The 17,571-nt window shown below is 33.9% G+C and overlaps 1 protein-coding gene and 1 long non-coding RNA gene across 2 annotated transcripts in view; both read left to right on the top strand.

Moving 5' to 3' along the window:
* LOC127831607 (uncharacterized) overlaps window positions 1-17,571 on the top strand; it is a 233,203-nt gene that overhangs the window by 68,038 nt on the left and 147,594 nt on the right. The window lies entirely within an intron of this gene.
* The window catches only part of LOC127880815 (uncharacterized), a 45,819-nt gene that overhangs the window by 25,536 nt on the left and 2,712 nt on the right, over window positions 1-17,571 (top strand). Inside the window, exons 2-3 of the long non-coding RNA XR_008049747.1 lie at window positions 13,353-13,417; window positions 13,897-14,006. This is a non-coding gene — a long non-coding RNA (uncharacterized LOC127880815). The remainder of the gene's footprint in view (window positions 1-13,352; window positions 13,418-13,896; window positions 14,007-17,571) is intronic.

Genomic DNA, 17,571 nt, shown 5'->3' with positions numbered 1-17,571 from the left:
AGAACATTACTGTACGAGAATTCAACAACGAAAAGACTCTATCTTCAAATCCGGAATCATCATTTGAAGTCTGCGACGAGCTCGATGATGTTGTTATAGATGACACTGATCTTGAAAAAACAATGCCTATTGACAGTGTGCAAATAACTTCTGGAAAAGTGTGCAATGTCTGCAACACTCCAATTGCTACCAATGAACAGCTGCCAACAGTGAGGTGCAGCTCCTGCAACAGAAAATTTAAAACAACCTCTTTTACAGAAAAATTAGCTGCGACCATTACCTGCGATGGTAAAGATTATAATATTAGTAAGCATCTGTTAAGCAAATGCATCCCCAATCTGGACACTCTGACGAATGACGAGATTGAAGATCAATTGCTTCTACAGATGTTAGCCGTTATATCTGATAGATCAGTTGTGAAACTGGTTTTAAAATAAATACATTTTTTGTTCAGAACATACCTTCCTGAAACAGAACATATAATTCAAATGGAAAGTGGGGTCCCTGATTGCTTATTCTGTTAAAGGGCAGATTTTCAAGAAAATGTACATATGTTCTCATGGATTGCTCAAATGTTTTCGTGTAGTACTTTAAACGTAGTTGGGTAAATAAACTGCCATTTTGTATTGTGTTCCTGGCTGCATGCTTTTTGAATATTTTATATTGTTGAAACTCATTTAAATCATTTTTAATAACATGATTCTCATGAGTGCCAACAAAAGATTTAGTGGAGAATCCGGAGTTTTTCTTGTGAAATGTCATTATCTTTTCATTCTAGCTCAGTATATTATAAAGAGCTTTGTTAAGTAATGAACCTGAATATTTATGTTCTTCCCATATAGCTGAACTGTGTTGAAATTCCCTTGAAATGTATGTGGAAATTTTAGTTTAGAGGACTCTTTATTCTGAAAAATGTAATTCATGATTTAACAATGAATGCCTTTTCAGGTTGAGTTATGTTATATTGCATGAGTAAAAATTCAAGATAAATAATTGGGTACAGGGGAGTTTGTCTTTAAGGGTGGTATATATACTTAAAATAATAATGTAAGAAAATTGTTTTCTCTTACAACATTTAATATCATTTTCACAGTAAAACTTTTCAGCTTGTGAAATATTAATAATTAGGGCTAAACATTTGATAATTAAAACAACTTCTGAAACATCTGCAACATATGACATTTAAAAACAGAGATAATAGAATAATTCACTAAATACGAGAAATTCTCCTTTTATTTCAAGGTGTGCTAGCTCAATTTTATAACAAAACAGTTTTCATAAAGATGCACCTTTTGTTAAAATGGTTTTAATAGAGATGGTCAAAGCAATATCTTGTTTATCCTTGAACATGAGAAATCTCTTGTCACAAACAATTTATTATTTTCCTCTACTATTTTAAATATCATCTGCAGTAGACTAATGAAATTCAGACTGATAAGGATACAGGTTTTAACGTAAGACAAAAAGAAATGAATTTTTTATGAAATAATGTTTTGTGTAAAAAAATTATTAAACTGAGGCAAATGTTTATACAGTATGGTTGATAGTGTCGGAATAACAAACCATTTATTTAAATCGAGGCAAATGGGAAGATAGTTACTGTTAAATTGCTGTCATAAAAATGCAATTGATGCAAATTATTTTTCTTCCTATGTGATCAAATCACTGAATACCAAAGCATTTTTAGCTCCACTGGCTAGAGGCCAGCAAGGTTTATGTTATGGTCCTATGGCTGTCGTGCGTGAGTGCGTCAGTGCGTTATCTTTTCCTTCAAACATCTCCTAAACAACTGGTCCAATTCTGATGAAATTTCTCTGGAATGTTCCTGGGGTGAACCTCTTCAAATTTTTTCAAATAATGCCCCTGAGGTTAAATTTAACCCTGCCCCGGCTTGTAGCAAATTTATTAAACCATTTCCCTGTGATCAAATGTGCCTATGACCTTTCCTGTCAATCCTATGGTCTAAATAAGATTTTACATAGGTTTGTTAAAGGTCTCTTTCCTGTATGCCTCCAAAGTTAACTTAGGGGGTATTATAGTTTTTAAACTGTCAGTCAAAAACCTTGTTTACAGCATTACAAAAAAACTTTTTTATCAATCAACACCAAACTTCAAAGGTAGATAGATCTCAATGAGGAAAAGTGCAGTGTACAAGAACCATAACTCCATATTGCACAATTAAGAAGTTTTATGCCCTTTGTTACTTTTCATACTTAAAATTTGTTGCGAGCATATAAAGCCCAAACTTTATGGGAAAATAAACCTCAGTGATGAAAAGTGCATTATACAAAAACCATTATTCCCCTTTGCATAATTTAGGAGTTATTGCACTTTGTATTTTTATGCCTCCAAAGGGATTCATATAGTGATCGTACTGTTTGTCTGTCCATCACACTTTAAAAATGCTTATAAATTTTGTTTCGCTTCAGATGTAACCTTCATATTTGGTATGGATGTAATTTTGACCAACCTTAACTTTGAACTAGGGGTCAACATTTAGGTTTCACACTGGCTGTTTGTCAGTCACACTTTTAAAATGCTCATAACTTCTATGCCGCTTCAGATGTAATCTACAAATTTCCAAAAGTTTACTGTCTATGATTTCCTTTGGGGGCATATGTCACACTCTGTGAAACATTTATTGTTTTAGTTAATAAGTTCATAAAAAAGATGCTGGTTTTGGATAATTTATACCTTTCAAAAGAAAAAAAATTATGGATGATATCACATAATATTTTTTTTTAATGTTATATATCAAAAGTTTTTGACATGAAAATGATTTATTGATATTGAAAAATGATTTAAATAATTGTTTGACAAGGTGAAAGTGCTTGTAACAAGACATTTCTACTTTTCAAACAAATATTGTAAATTGTTGTCATCTGCTACTGCAAATGTTTGGTACAGCATTATTATTTTTATTCTCTCCATCTAAATGCAGAATCCATATTGCTTACAGGGAAATTGTTAAAGATGATTTGTGTGTATATATAGTTTAACTTTAGATTAGCATGCTGATATTTATTGTTCTTCATTGCATAACAATTTTATTTAGTGAAGTCAGAAGTAGAAAACTTTCTTTTTACAATGTTATAGTTGATAGTTTATATATGATATTTTTTTATTTCCCTCTTCAATTTAATTGATTTCCATATATCAATATCCCTGCACCAATGGCAGGGGAGAATAAGGTGACATATAATATGTCACCTTATTCTCCCCTGCCATTGGTGCAGGGATATTGATTTGGCATTATAGATTTTTTGTTCAAGATGGCATCTCTGTGACATTTCGGGGTATTAAATTGAAAATTTATGCTTTTGGACCTGTGATATAATAGTATTTATGCTAAACCCTAAATCCCTAGCTATCATATATGCAGAGTTATTCCCTGTTTAAATATACTTCTTCATTGACAAGGAGCAAAATAATTGAGAACTGTCAACTGACAGCTTTCAACAGTGACCTAATTTAGCATGGAATGACATTTAAAATTTGCTTGTTTAATTGTTAATAGTGCTAATCAAGACAGGTAAAACACCGACCAGACAGTTGGTGTTCCTGAGTAAAAAAGCACCCTCGAAAATAACCTGGTGTCTGCAATTGCAATTCTAGGTCTATCAGCAGAAGATTTTGGACAATTGTTTGATAAAAAAACAAGTCATTATTTGCAATTTTTTCTTTTGTCACAATATGTTCAAGTTTAAATGATTAAAAAAAAAGTCTAAAATGCTATGTATTTTAAGAAATAAAACTATTTTAAAACAAAATATTCAATGTTTGTTATTTGTATTTGTTTTCTCATCTATTTTCTTTTTAAATTATATTACTTCTGCTTTCAACAAGCTGAAGTTCTTTTTGGATTATTGCTCAATTTATAGGGATATTTTTTCACTTTGTCCAACAATCTATTCCTTCTGTCATATACTTTCCAGGGCTTTAACTTCAAAAGTAAATACATTTTCCCTTGAAACTTAATGAGTGTTTATATCTCAATGAGAAGAAGTGCATTGCACAAAACCAAAACACTTTTCTTAAAATGAAATGATGTGCATAATCTCCATATTGCCATCTCTCCATGTTTCAAGTTCCATGAAAAAATATGAAGAACTTTAAAAGTTAATGCAGGATCCAGAAAAGTGTGACTAAATTTCCCTGGCCCATATATATTGCTTTTTCAGATGGTACCAATCAGTTTACAAAGTTTAATATATTATGGGTTATTCATAAACAAACAACAAACCTTCCCATCAACCTTAAGAATTAGGACAAAGTGACCTTAGTTTTTGATGATTTCATGAATCGATTTCCCATTTCTTGGTTGATATAACCCTTTACCAAATAACATATTTGGACTGACCCAAATTCAAAGGTGTTTCAGTTCTAGTACAAACACTCTTCCATTGATGAGTCTTTCCCTGACTTACCTGCTGGTGCCATTATCTAACTCATTTTCTTAATTTCTGTACTTATTTATCGGTTTTCCAGTTATGCAATAAAGGGCCATCATGGACCCGTTGCTTTCTTTCACAAAAAAGTCCACAGTTTCCATCGTATTGTTTTAAAACTTGAGCAGTGTATGATACCAATGAGGACTCGTACTCCATAAAAAATTAGCTACATCAAAGCAATATGTCAAAAATTATCTCCACGTGGATTTGTAACAAGTGTGAAATTTCACTTGTTATCACAATAAAGTCACCAGTTTTCATCCAATTCTTTTTCAACATGCACAGTATCGTTATATTAAAAAATAAGCAAATTACCCTTTTTTCATAATGGTTTCTAGTGTCGACTGCAACAAACTCTTCGAATCCTGTTATTGTTTGGTAGAAGGTTTATAATGAACAACATGGGACTACAAGGTAAACAATTATTTCCCTTTAAACTAGTGACCTGAAAATCAATAGGGGTCATCTGCGAGTCACGATCAATGTATCTATGAAGTGTCATGATCCTAGGCAAAAGCGTTCTTGAGTTATCATCCGAAAATCATTTTACTATTTCAGGTCACCGTGACCTTGACCTTTAACCTTGTGACCTCAAAATCAATAGGGGTCATCTGCGAGTCATGATCAATCTACCTATGAAGTTTCATGATCCTAGGCAAAAGCGTTCTTGAGTTATCATCCGAAAACCATTTTACTATTTCAGGTCACCGTGACCTTAACCTTTGACCTAGTGACCTCAAAAACAATAGGGGTCATCTGCAAGTCATGATCAATCTACCTATGAAGTTTCATGATCCTAGGCGTATGCGTTCTTGAGTTATCATCCGGAAACCATTTTACTATTTCGGGTCACCGTGACCTTGACCTTTGACCTAGAGACCTCAAAATTGATAGGGGTCATCTGCGAGTCATGATCAATCTACCCATGAAGTTTCATGATCCTAGGCGTATGCGTTCTTGAGTTATCATCCGGAAACCATTTTACTATTTCGGGTCACCGTGACCTTGACCTTTGACCTAGTGACCTCAAAATCAATAGGGGTCATCTGCGAGTCATGATCAATCTACCCATGAAGTTTCATGATCCTAAGCGTATGCGTTCTTGAGTTATCATCCGAAAACCATTTTACTATTTCGGGTCACCGTGACCTTGACCTTTGACCTAGTGACCTCAAAATCAATAGGGGTCATCTGCGAGTCATGATCAATCTACCTATGAAGTTTCATGATCCTAGGTGTATGCGTTCTTGAGTTATCATACGACAACCACCTGGTGGACGGACGGACCGACCGACCGACTGAACGACATGAGCAAAGCAATATACCCCCTCTTCTTTGAAGGGGGGCATAATTAGAGAAAAGTAGAGCACTTTTTGCTTTTCAATGCTTCAATGCAATTTCTTGCCAAATTGAAAAAAGCTGTAGATAAAAAATAAATTGATGAAATTTAAATAAAAATATTTGAATGGTTAGACATCATTGTAATAAAAAGAGAAATTGATCAAAATTAGCAATTTAACCTTTTATCACAATAATTTATAGAATCATCCAAAACAAACTCATGAAATCCTGTTATGGTTTAATATTTAAAAGGGTTTATAATGAGCAACTTGGGACTCTAAGGTTTAGAATAATTTGCTTTTGAATTCTCAAAAAGTGTAGAAATGATGCTTTTCAACGCATTAAAGCGGGTATATACGATTTTGTCAAATATTTATGAATTTATATAAACTGTGTAAAAAACTTATTATATATATATTTCAATATAAATTAAAATAAAAGTTAAGAAGAACATGTGTCGAAAAATGCCAAATAAGCCAGATATTTAATTCTGAAATTGAAAACGGCTGTACAGCCGAATTCGCCAGCATGTATACCATACATGTACGATGTGCATCTAAACTTACGAAGGGTGTTTCAGAAGTTTGTGGATTTTCGCTATAACTTTCATTTGGTAACATAAATGGACAAACAAATAGCATGTTAAGAATAGTTCGTCCTTTCCAAATCTACTCTCCAAATATCATGGAAATACATAAAACAATAAATATATATCAGAGATTTAAACATGTGCACAATGCGCACACCGACGCACGTGTAACGTTTCTGTTCAACGTCAATGACGTTATGAAGTTAACAACTGTCAAATCTTTTCCACATAATCACCTCCAATGCGAATGCACTTTATGTGTCGGGAAATCCACTTGTCAAAAGTGTCTGTATACCAGTCAGCGTCAAAAGACGACACGATTCGCTTTGCTACAACTGTAAGTTCCTGTTTACTTGCAAAGCGAATACCGCGCAACTGTGATTTAACTTCCGGGAAGACGCGGAAGTCCATAGGGGCCAAATCCGGGCTGTAAGGAGGACTTAGGCGCTGTAACGTGAAATTTGCCTTAAATTCTGTTTATCAACGACATTTAAACCAAATTAAAATTCGCGTAACGCTCATACTTATAATAAAATACACGCGTGCGCCGCATGTCGTTACTGAGGTCTCTATGGCAACGCGTTTCAAACACGCTTTATGAAATTCATGCATTTTTTGCTTATATATAAAGTCCGTTATAATTGGTTTGTATAATATGTAAATTTCATTGACTTTTACCAGTAAACTTATAAGTTATAGCGAAAATCCACGAACTTCTGGAACACCCCTCGTAGTTTAACGGTTTATAATATAAAGAAGAATGCTTCGGTTATTGTAGGAAAATATGTACGTCACTATCGGCTCGGGGCGCTAATTTGTCTTTGCTGCATTTTATGAAATTCGGCTTTAATGTATAATTTTTCTTGCCTATTTTGTGTTATTGTAACATATTTTATCAATATATTACAATTAAACACATATAAAAAATCGTATATACCCGCTTTAAAGCATTTTTTATTTCAAACTTGCACATTTCTTTATATCTGAACGCAAAATACCTGAATCAAACAATTGGGTATAAATAGTAATTTGTGGAAAAGACGATTTCACATGATTTCACATGATACTTGGGTGGAAAACATGATGCCAAGGCAAACATTTCTTATGACAAATGAAGACCACAATAGATGGCTTAAAATTCAAAGGAACTTAAGATCCAAAATCACTACACTGAAGGTCAAAAAGTTGGTCACTAGTTTTAATTTGGCAGTATTTTCCTTTTGATTACAGATCCCTCTCAAGTTACTTATGGGAACTATGATAAGGACAAAATATTGCCACAATTAACTTTGCTAATTTTTATTAAGATCTGAAAATGTCTCTTCAAAATAAAAAAAATCTAACTAAGTATGGTTAACTTTGAATCCATAATGAAAATATTTTGTTAGGTTTTTTTCAATATTGCATGCAATAATATACATTTTAAACTACTCTTCCCATACTATTCAATATGAAAATATCATACAAATGTTTCTGAAAGGCTCAACCCTTACCAAACAACACATTTTGAACCATCCCAAATTCAAACAGGTTGCAGACAACAATTAATTATAAAGGAATATGAAAGAATGGATTTGGAAGAATTGTGGGAAAAGGAGGAAATGCTCATTATGATCATTTCCCTTTATCCTTCAATTACTTCTTGAGTTATCTGCAGTACCGCAATAAACACATAAATCTCATTACTGATTTGTAAAGGGTTATCAATACATGAAGTAAACTGATAAGAACTCCTGTTGATAGAGATGTGCCTTTATCAGGATTTGAAAGGCAAAACTTAACATTACACAATAGACCAATTCATTGTTATTGTTTTGATTCCGAATTTTCGCGCATGCGCGATGCGCTGGTAGGCAAAAGCACTGGGTACAGTTACGATAAACACTATGTCATATAAATAACGGCACGTGTTTAGTCAATATATCGAAAACATTAACAACAACATCATAACACCTAAATACTATTAAAGATATTGCATTTTTAATGTCAATATTGTTTAATTAATACATGTATTCTTATCTATAAAAAAATATATACTCGTTAGTCATTAGCATCAAGGTAAAGGTGGTCTGAAGACTAAACACCGACAATTTCACAAAACAAAGCTATGCATTAGCCGTTGTATTTCTTGCAGAAGGACTTCAAAAATTACAAAAAATAATAAAGCATCCCATTATATAATTATAATTATCAATTGTATGAGTATGAAAGTGTGGTAAAAAAAAATGAGTGAAAAAAAAGGGGGGCATTAAAATCTGACATACCGGTACAACAAAGCCCTATTAAAAGCGAAGTGCATGACAGTATTTAAATGTTATGATCATTTTCTTTTAAATTGGATGATTTGTTTTTAAGGTGAATAACACTATAGATGAATCGTAACATACAACTGAAAAACACAACTTCACATGATGCAAATTAACCTGTGAATTCATGTATATTGAAATTCCTTTACAAGTGTATATGAGTGACAAATATCTTACATTTTATAATTTATATCTACATTGTTTTTTATTTTTCGTAAATATTATTTACCCCGGTAGTCATACGTAATTTCTTGTTTTCATGATGTCGTTTGTGCATGGCCGTAACATTCAATCTTCAAACGGAATGACGTAGTTTTCATTAACCGGTACCCGCTAAATACGTTTAATGATTATATGTACATTTACCATTTATTAAATATTTTTTGTTATAAATTACCGGCAAACAGGCTAGTATTTTCAAAGCGTACATTTTATGTTAATATATACTGGACAAATTATTTTATATTTTTTTTACAATATGAAGCATATCTTATTGAACAGTTGAACTTTGGCGGTATATTACTCAACCCCAAATAACTGCTCAATACTACTAGAAAGAGAAGACATGGTGGTACCATCAATTGTGTTTAATGACCAGACTTTCATATACCACCTGTGGTCAGGGACCTATTGTTTGTATAGGTCCCTGCTGTAGTTTATGACACTTTGCTGTTAGTTAAGTAGGGACAATATCTGATCAAAACGAGATAATCGGCTTGTGCCGAACAAAGGGGGCAATTAAACACCGGAATACAAAGGCTAACACGATTTTAAGATTGATGCAAACAATCAAATCAAACCAATTAAATTAAATTAATTTAATGTGTCAAAGTGTTAGTTTTCCTAGACAGACAGACAATACTTTTTTTAGTAATTTCCTTTTTACTCCCATCGTCAACATAATATATTTTGTATATAACAATAAAAATACATATATGTTGCTTTAAGGTAGGTGAAACTATGTCACAAAGTATATTTACATTTTTTTTAGGGTAGGTGTACCCATTGAGCATAAAAAGCGCACAACAAATATACAATATATGTTATTTATTTTGTAAAGTCGCGATTAATTCCTTTTGTAAAATTATATTATTTAAAGGACACAAGAAAATCGATTTATGGTGTTTTTTTTTTCGGTTTGCCTGTTTGCATTTAAAAATAAAATATTTTGCCAATAATACTACCGAGTTTATAATGTGTGCATTGATGTAATCAGCTATGGTCAGATTACAGAATGATATAATTGTAAAATTTAGTTCAATGTTTTGGAAGACTTTTTTTAGTTGACTTGCACAATGTACCTCGTCAACATCACAGTCATGTGGTTGATATTGATACGCGCCAGAAAACATATTTCAACAAACACGAGTATGAATAAATCAAATGTATATTGGGGTACATAAGATGAACAATGGGTAAATTACGTAATACGATTTAACAAATTTGATCTGATACTCAAAGTTTCCTTAACACATAAACAAAGTGTTATTAGTTCAGACCCTGTTCTTTAGTTGCAGCAATAGTACATACTTAATAACAGATGGATTATGGATTATCATAGTGGTAGGTTAATATATGCTGTGTGCATGGAATCGATCTATTTATTGTTTGTTTTTATTCTTATTTGTTTGAGTACAGTACAACAACTTTTGGGATGTTTAAATCTAAAATCTAAAAATGATTGTATACATATCAAAATATATTAAATAATGTATTTAATATAGATGTAGAGCGTGACAATAAATATCGTGCTCGATATCTCCCCTTTGATCGTGTCTTTCTTTTGCCTACCAGAGTAGCACTGATAAAGACACGCAGGTGCGCGTGACGTCACGCGTGAATTGGTCTATAGCTGCATCTCAGTGGAGACCTCCTGCTGATAAAGATGTGCCTTTAGGAGGATTTGAAAGGCAAAACTTACATAAGCCAATAGTTGCAACTCAGTGGAAACCCCTAACAACCCTTTCAGAACTGTACAATTGCATAACCTGCACCTGTTGAACTCAATAACAACTTTCCAAGAAATTCTTCATTGCATAATCAAACAGCTCAAGCAGATTTCAAAGATTCTTACATGCCCCTCTTTGATGTATTATTCAATTCAGGTCAGTCAGTTCTTCAAATCCCTTTACTCATGTGACATGGTTGACTCAAATAAATAAGTGAGATGTCCAATGTTTTTAGTAAATAGATCAGTGCATGATAAAAAGACATACTCATAGGTTTCTCATTGTGGGTTGGCTATGCATTTTCATTTTTTTGTACTTTAATGTAGATGCATCTAGAAACCATTGTGCCTTTTCCTAATGCAAACACTTGATGCCTCATTAGCAGATGATATTTTGAGAATTTTAAGAAAAACAAGGGACAAAATTGTCACAAAACCAGGTTTTCATTGTGAAAAAAAAATCTGATAAAGGGAGAAAACTCAAACTGAACTTTTGAAATGAACAAACAAAATTAACCCCCTTTGTAAGTTTGTTTTTAAAAAAAATCTATTTTTAGTCGTGGCGACCTTGACATTGGAGATATTGACGTGATTCTTTCGTGCGACACACCGTCCCATGATGGTGAACAAATGTGCCAAATGATTTTAAAATCTCACAATGAATGACATAGTTATGGCCAGGACAAGCTCATTTATGGCCATTTTTGACCTTTGAACTCAAAGTGTGACCTTGACCTTGGAGATATCGACGTAATTATTTCGCGCGACACACCGTCCAATGATGGTGAACAAATGTGCCAAATGATTTTAAAATCTGACAATGAACGACATAGTTATGGCCCGGACAAGCTTGTTCCGCCCGCCCGCCAGCCCGCCAGCCAGCCAGCCAGCCAGCCCGCCCGCATTCGCCAATCTAATAACCAGTTTTTTCCTTCGGAAAACCTGGTTAAAAATAAATTTGTTCAAAACAAGCCAAGATTTCTTGTATCTCAATGATTTCAACTTCAATTGCATAACTATACATCATTGAAGAAGTTGTTTCAATTCATGATGTCTTTAAGCCCTTTTACATTAAGTTAGACTCTTCCAAAATAAAAGCATATCCCCCCATACATACACTATTGCATAATCAAACTATAGCATTCTCCCCATAAACCCTTAACCCACAACAGTTAATTCTTTCTGCAAATGTTTGTGACTGTGGAAATCGTTGAAATAAAAGAAGAAAATGCTGAGATTAGCATTTTCTCCTTTCATCACAATGCTTCCTACCCTATTAAATCTGTTTATTCTTATTCCGTAATAACTTAATTTGTCGTCTGCAACCTCTTTCAATTTGAAAAGGGTTAACTACCAGAAATCAATTAATGCTGTAGTTTTGTTGATGAGAAATTATTTTTCCTTTAAAATGGGAGGTGATTATTGCTTAGGAAATTGCTCTGGTAGGGTTGAATCATCGTGGGAAATTGTTCAGTCCAAAATATGTTGATTGGTAAAAGGATTTATCCTTATGCAAACATGGGTTGCCTGTTTAGTCGATGATATCTTGTCAATTTTGAGAAAAAGGAGGAATCTTTTCAAAACAAGCAAAAATTCCTTTTATCTCAATGTTTAAGTTTTTAGCGTACCTGAGCAGATCATATTCTCCTAAACCATTGAGCCAATTTCAACCAAATTTCATGTGGAGCATTCCTACGTCATGAAAAAAAAATATTGTTAAAAAAAAATTTGGTCACATAACCAAGCTGGCCGCCATGCCCATATATTGTCAATACCTTAAAAAAATTTCTTGTCAGAAAGGGCTCGTCGGATTTTCATTTTTTTTTACAAGGATGATCCTTAAAGGCTCCCCTAAAAATTTGTTCAAGAAAATTTGTTTCTTGTCAATTACCATTGGGCCTAAGGCTATTAAATTAGTTCAGGTGAGCGATTCAGGGCCAATGTAGCCCTTGTTTGTCGCTGTGAACAGTGGTGGTGGTGGTGGTGTAGTAGTAGTCGTAGTAGTAGTAGTAGTAGTAGTAGTAGTAGTAGTAGTAGTAGTAGTAGTAGAAGTAATAGTAGTACTGGTAGAAGTAGTAGTAGTAGTAGTAGACATGGTAGAATAAGTGGTGGTGGTGGTGGTGGTGGTGGTGGTGGAGTAGTAGTAGTAGTAGTAGTAGTAGAAGTAGTAGTAGTAGTAGTAGTAGTAGTAGTAAGAGTAGTAGCAGTAGAAGTAGTAGTAGTAGTAGTAGTAGTAGTAGTAGTAGTAGTAGTAGTAGTAGTAGTAGTAGTAAAAATAGTAGAAGTAGTGGCAGTAGTAGTAGAAGTAGTAATAGTAGACATGGTAGAATAAGTGGTGGTGGTGGTGGTGGTGGTGGTGGTGGAGTAGTAGTAGTAGTAGTAGTAGTAGTAGTAGTAGTAGTAGTAGTAGTAGTAGTAGTAGAAGTAGTAGTAGTAGTAGTAGTAGTAGTAGTAGTAGTAGTAGTAGTAGAAGTAGAAGTAGTAGTAGTAGTAGTAGTAGTAGCAGCAGCAGTAGCAGCAGCAGTAGCAGCAGCAGTAGCAGCATTACAATACCAATACTTAAGAATGACCAAATGGGAAAAGGTAACCTAGCACTGGCAGTAAATATGGGGCTCATTTATTGTTTACAGAACAATAACCTGTTCACAACCTAAATGTTCATGTGTATGGTTACTGTCGGAGTTCTTTCTCAAAACTAATTCAAGCAATCATTTTAGATCCGCCTATTGTCGACTGTTGGGGGAAAAACTATTCGAGAAAATGTTAAAAGAATGATGCAGAAGTAAGTTTAAGTTTTGCAATAAAGTTTATTTATTGAAATACTTATGCTCTTTCAATAGACTATTTAACAAAAGCAAATGCACATCACAAGTAATAAAATGATCAATACAAACTGTGATTGTTGCTATTTATGTTTAAACAAGTCCATATATTAAAACCTCATTCACTAAAGTAAGTTTCTATTTATCTATGCTAATATCTGTTAATATATATCTTATAAAAAGCTTCTTAAGCAGATCTGTTGAGAGATAAAGGGTTAAACAATTTTAAAATGTTATTTATTAGAATAAAAAATGAATGTGTGTGTATATAATTGTGTTTCTTTGTTTAAATAATTTTCTATTACATTGTTGTTCATATTACTGGTTCTGTAATAAGAAAACTTTGCATGACATTCATCAAAAAGGCCCGATTCTTTGAACTTGTTTCTTTAAGTTACTATTTAAACTTGAACTTTTAATTATGGACTTCTGATTTCAGGGTGACGAATGTCTCCCTCATGGCGAAGTTCAACCTAAGCGGACAGTCAAGGCCTAATGTTGAACCAAAAATTGGAATAAAGCAGACAGCAGTGTATTCTGTCTTTAAAGGTATTGTGCTTGTTCTGTACACAAATATGGTTTAGCTCCACTTTTTTGGAAAAAAAGTGGAACTATTGTCATGACCCTGTCGTTGGCATCGGCGTTGGTTAAAGCCGGCCTAGTTTATATTTCTCAAAACAATTTGGTTTTTTCAACTGACCAGAATTTATCAGTATTCATCAGATACATTCTAAACTCTTCCATACTGATTTTCGCAAATATTGTTCGAAAAATTCCAAAAGCATCATTAATACGAAACCTAATCATGTACATAATGACCTGTGCATATGCACACTTTGGGTCACGTGAGCGCCAATTTCACGTGATTTCCATTGTGTACACACCGGTCTGACTGACGATAACGTAGTGACGTCACCATCTATGTATAAAATGCGTAATTTCCACTTCTGCGCTTTTCAAAACAAAGAAGAACTACTAAATAATACAGTTTCTCCATGGCAAATGACGTTGTAAACAATGATGCAATGATCATGTGGTTTTACATGTGACCCGCGCTTGTTTAAATTTAGATCATTTCTGTCCATGACAGAAATTGAAAAGCCCTATCATTGTTTTGAATTTGGGCATTTCTTGACCGATTTTGACCAAATTTTTTGCACATCTGACATTAATACCATCACATTTTGACTCATAATCACTTTTTTTGCGACACATAACATAAATGGGAAAATATACCAATATCAACTCGGCCGACTTTAACCATTTGTCCAGATAATACTAATTTTAAGTTAGTCATAGTAATTACCCTTTTTTGATTAATTATGTTTTATTCTTTTTGATCATGTCCATTTTAGATGGGCAGGTTTCTTAAATACTAGTTGATTCCACTACACAAATAACAAGGGCAGATAACTCTAAATTAAATTGTATGAGAGTTGTCATTTTTGGACTTAAACTTTTCATTGTTGGTTTACCTTTTTCGATTACTCAGAAACTCTCAAAGGTATTTTGTTTAAATTGAGTATGCATGTTAACAATCCAAAATGAACCCTGTCCCATTTCTTAAGGGCAGATAACGCTAAATTTAATATTTGTCAAATGTATGTCACAGAGGACTCATTTTAAATGAGTTAACCAAAATACACATGTACCGTATTTTACCATGCATAGCGCGCGGTTTTTTACCTTCAAATTTCAAAATAAAAATTCAGTGCGCGTAATACATTGACACAACGCTTTCCTGGTTGCTAAATTGCAAAAAATCCATTTCGTAATCGTAAATCTTCACAATTGCCGCCATTTTTGTTATTGCAGAAAACTACACCCTATAATGTTATAGACTGAAGGGGCCGTTGTCGAAACAACATATAGCGGGAAAGGTTAGGAATGAACGGGGTAGTAACAGTTTTGACAAAAATTAAAAGATGAAAAAAATGTCTTTGTTGGTGTTTTCACACTTCTTCATTGATTGTTCATTAAAAAAAATCGAGCTATATCGATCCCCGTGCGTCGCGGTATTGTTTGTTAAAGTTTTTGTTGTCATGAAAACTCGTTGATTTACAACGCAAAACGTCTTATTTGAACTGAGGCTAATTATTTCAATCATATTTTTCAACTTCGCTTTTGCTTTATTTTGATAATTTAATCCAAAGTTTAATGTTAGCAATTCCGAAAATTTGCACTCTATGTGAATAGACAGTTTGACGTCATCAAAGGAAAGCCGCTTCCTGTCTGAAGCAATAAAGCGACAAGTTTCTCGCCGACAAAATTGGCTTCCTTTGTCTAGCAATCAACATGCCGAACCAATTGTGTGTTTGTTCCTCAATGGCAATCGTCCAATTAAATAATAGCACGTGCAAAGCTCCGCCTTCGAACCTTTTGAAGAGAACGGAGGTGGAGTTCAACGGTTAATTGAGCAAGTGTATTACGTAGGTTGAGTTCCGATTTGCCGAAATTACTCGGCCCTAAGCATTGAAACGACGAATACGTTTATCAATAATTTTCCGATCTCTGCATAAATATGCTACTGTGCGAGTATACTACGTAGGTTACAAACCAACAATAGAGATATAGACTCGTTTTATTTTCTTTCAATAGAGACAAACAAATGATATTTGTCAAATGGCTTTACGCCAATAACGCCAACTGTATGGAATTGAGCGTTCGGGTGTATTGTTTGTCTCACTATAATATCAACTAGACGCAGTGAAGGCGCGAAATACCGGGTCAAACTGGATTTAATGGGGAGCATCTCTTAATGGGGAATTTTATTTAAGTCGATGAAAAATAAAATGGGATCCACGGACGATTTGCGTAAAATTGGACATTGCGATGTTGCGGGTCTGCAGAAGAAGATGTCATACGATGTTGTGAGCGGCAGGTAATGAAAATGTTACACTGTTCAAATGTGAGTAATAGGTAATGGTGGTTCGAATTTAACGCGCAGGGGTCTTGAAAAAACACGCGCAGTGCGCAGCAATAAGGACATATCGGTGTTCACGAGAGAATAATCTTAAAAATTATCAAAAAATATAGTGCTATGCAACCCATGCTCCTGATCATAAAAACGCTCCCTACTTTAAAACAAAAAATTAAGCGCCCGAAAAACTCCGATTAAATGATTGCGCAATATAAGAATGGCGGCCATTTTCGGCCAAATTTTCGGGTTTTTGGTCTTGAATTCTTTTTTTTCTCCATTTTTGCTTTAAAAAATCGCATGCGCGTTATACATGGTAGCGCGTTATACATGGTAAAATACGGTACTAATAAATTCCACTACATTATCAAAAACTGATAAAAGTGGAGCATTCTGTCAGCAGACAGTTTTTGTTATATATCACTGTATACTTGTTATATTATCACTTTGGAAAAGTATTTTTTGGGGGCAAATAGTTATTAGAAAAGTAGAAGTAATCTAACTATACCGTATTCGTCCCATCTAGCGCTAATAAAATTCTGAAAAAAGGGGGGAGGGGGCTTAAAAGGGTACTAAATTGAAGCATAAGACTAGTAAAACAATTCATCTGTAGCGTCTACCTCCAACTCTAATGATCATGGCGTTTATCATCAAGTTCATGACGTAATCAACAGTGCGCGTGAGTTAGGAATGTTAACAGTTCAGCAAGGTCAACACTAAAATTGTCATCATTTGAATATATGTCTGCTATTTGAGAATATCACGAGTATAGAAATATCAAGACTCCTAATTGCTGAGAGGAATTACAAACAAAGGGTGAAATAGATAATCCGTGTGACAAATACCCGATTTCTGTATTAAAAGAAGGATACATTGTGGGACATGTTCCAAAAGAAATTAGCAAAATTGTCGCATTTTTTTAAAGCACATAGGTATTCTTAAGTGTAGTGTGACAAATAAATATAGGCACTGTGACAAAGCAGGTGGATTAGAGATTCTGTGTAAAATGATATTTTCCAGCCCAGCTGACCTCCTAGATAGATTGAAAACATTGGTATAACTGCGAAGAAATGTTGTATGATTGCTTTTTAGAACGGGCGCTTATTCATTTGCATTCTGAAAACATCTGGGGCGGTTATAAAGGAGCATGGGCGTTAGATGGGACGAATATGGTATTTGGTTTACTACAGGCAATTA

Source organism: Dreissena polymorpha, chromosome 5 (assembly GCF_020536995.1).
Source record: "Dreissena polymorpha isolate Duluth1 chromosome 5, UMN_Dpol_1.0, whole genome shotgun sequence".
Lineage (NCBI taxonomy): Eukaryota > Metazoa > Mollusca > Bivalvia > Myida > Dreissenidae > Dreissena > Dreissena polymorpha.
Note: the sequence above shows the minus strand (reverse complement) of the source record. Positions and strands in the feature narration are given on the sequence as shown.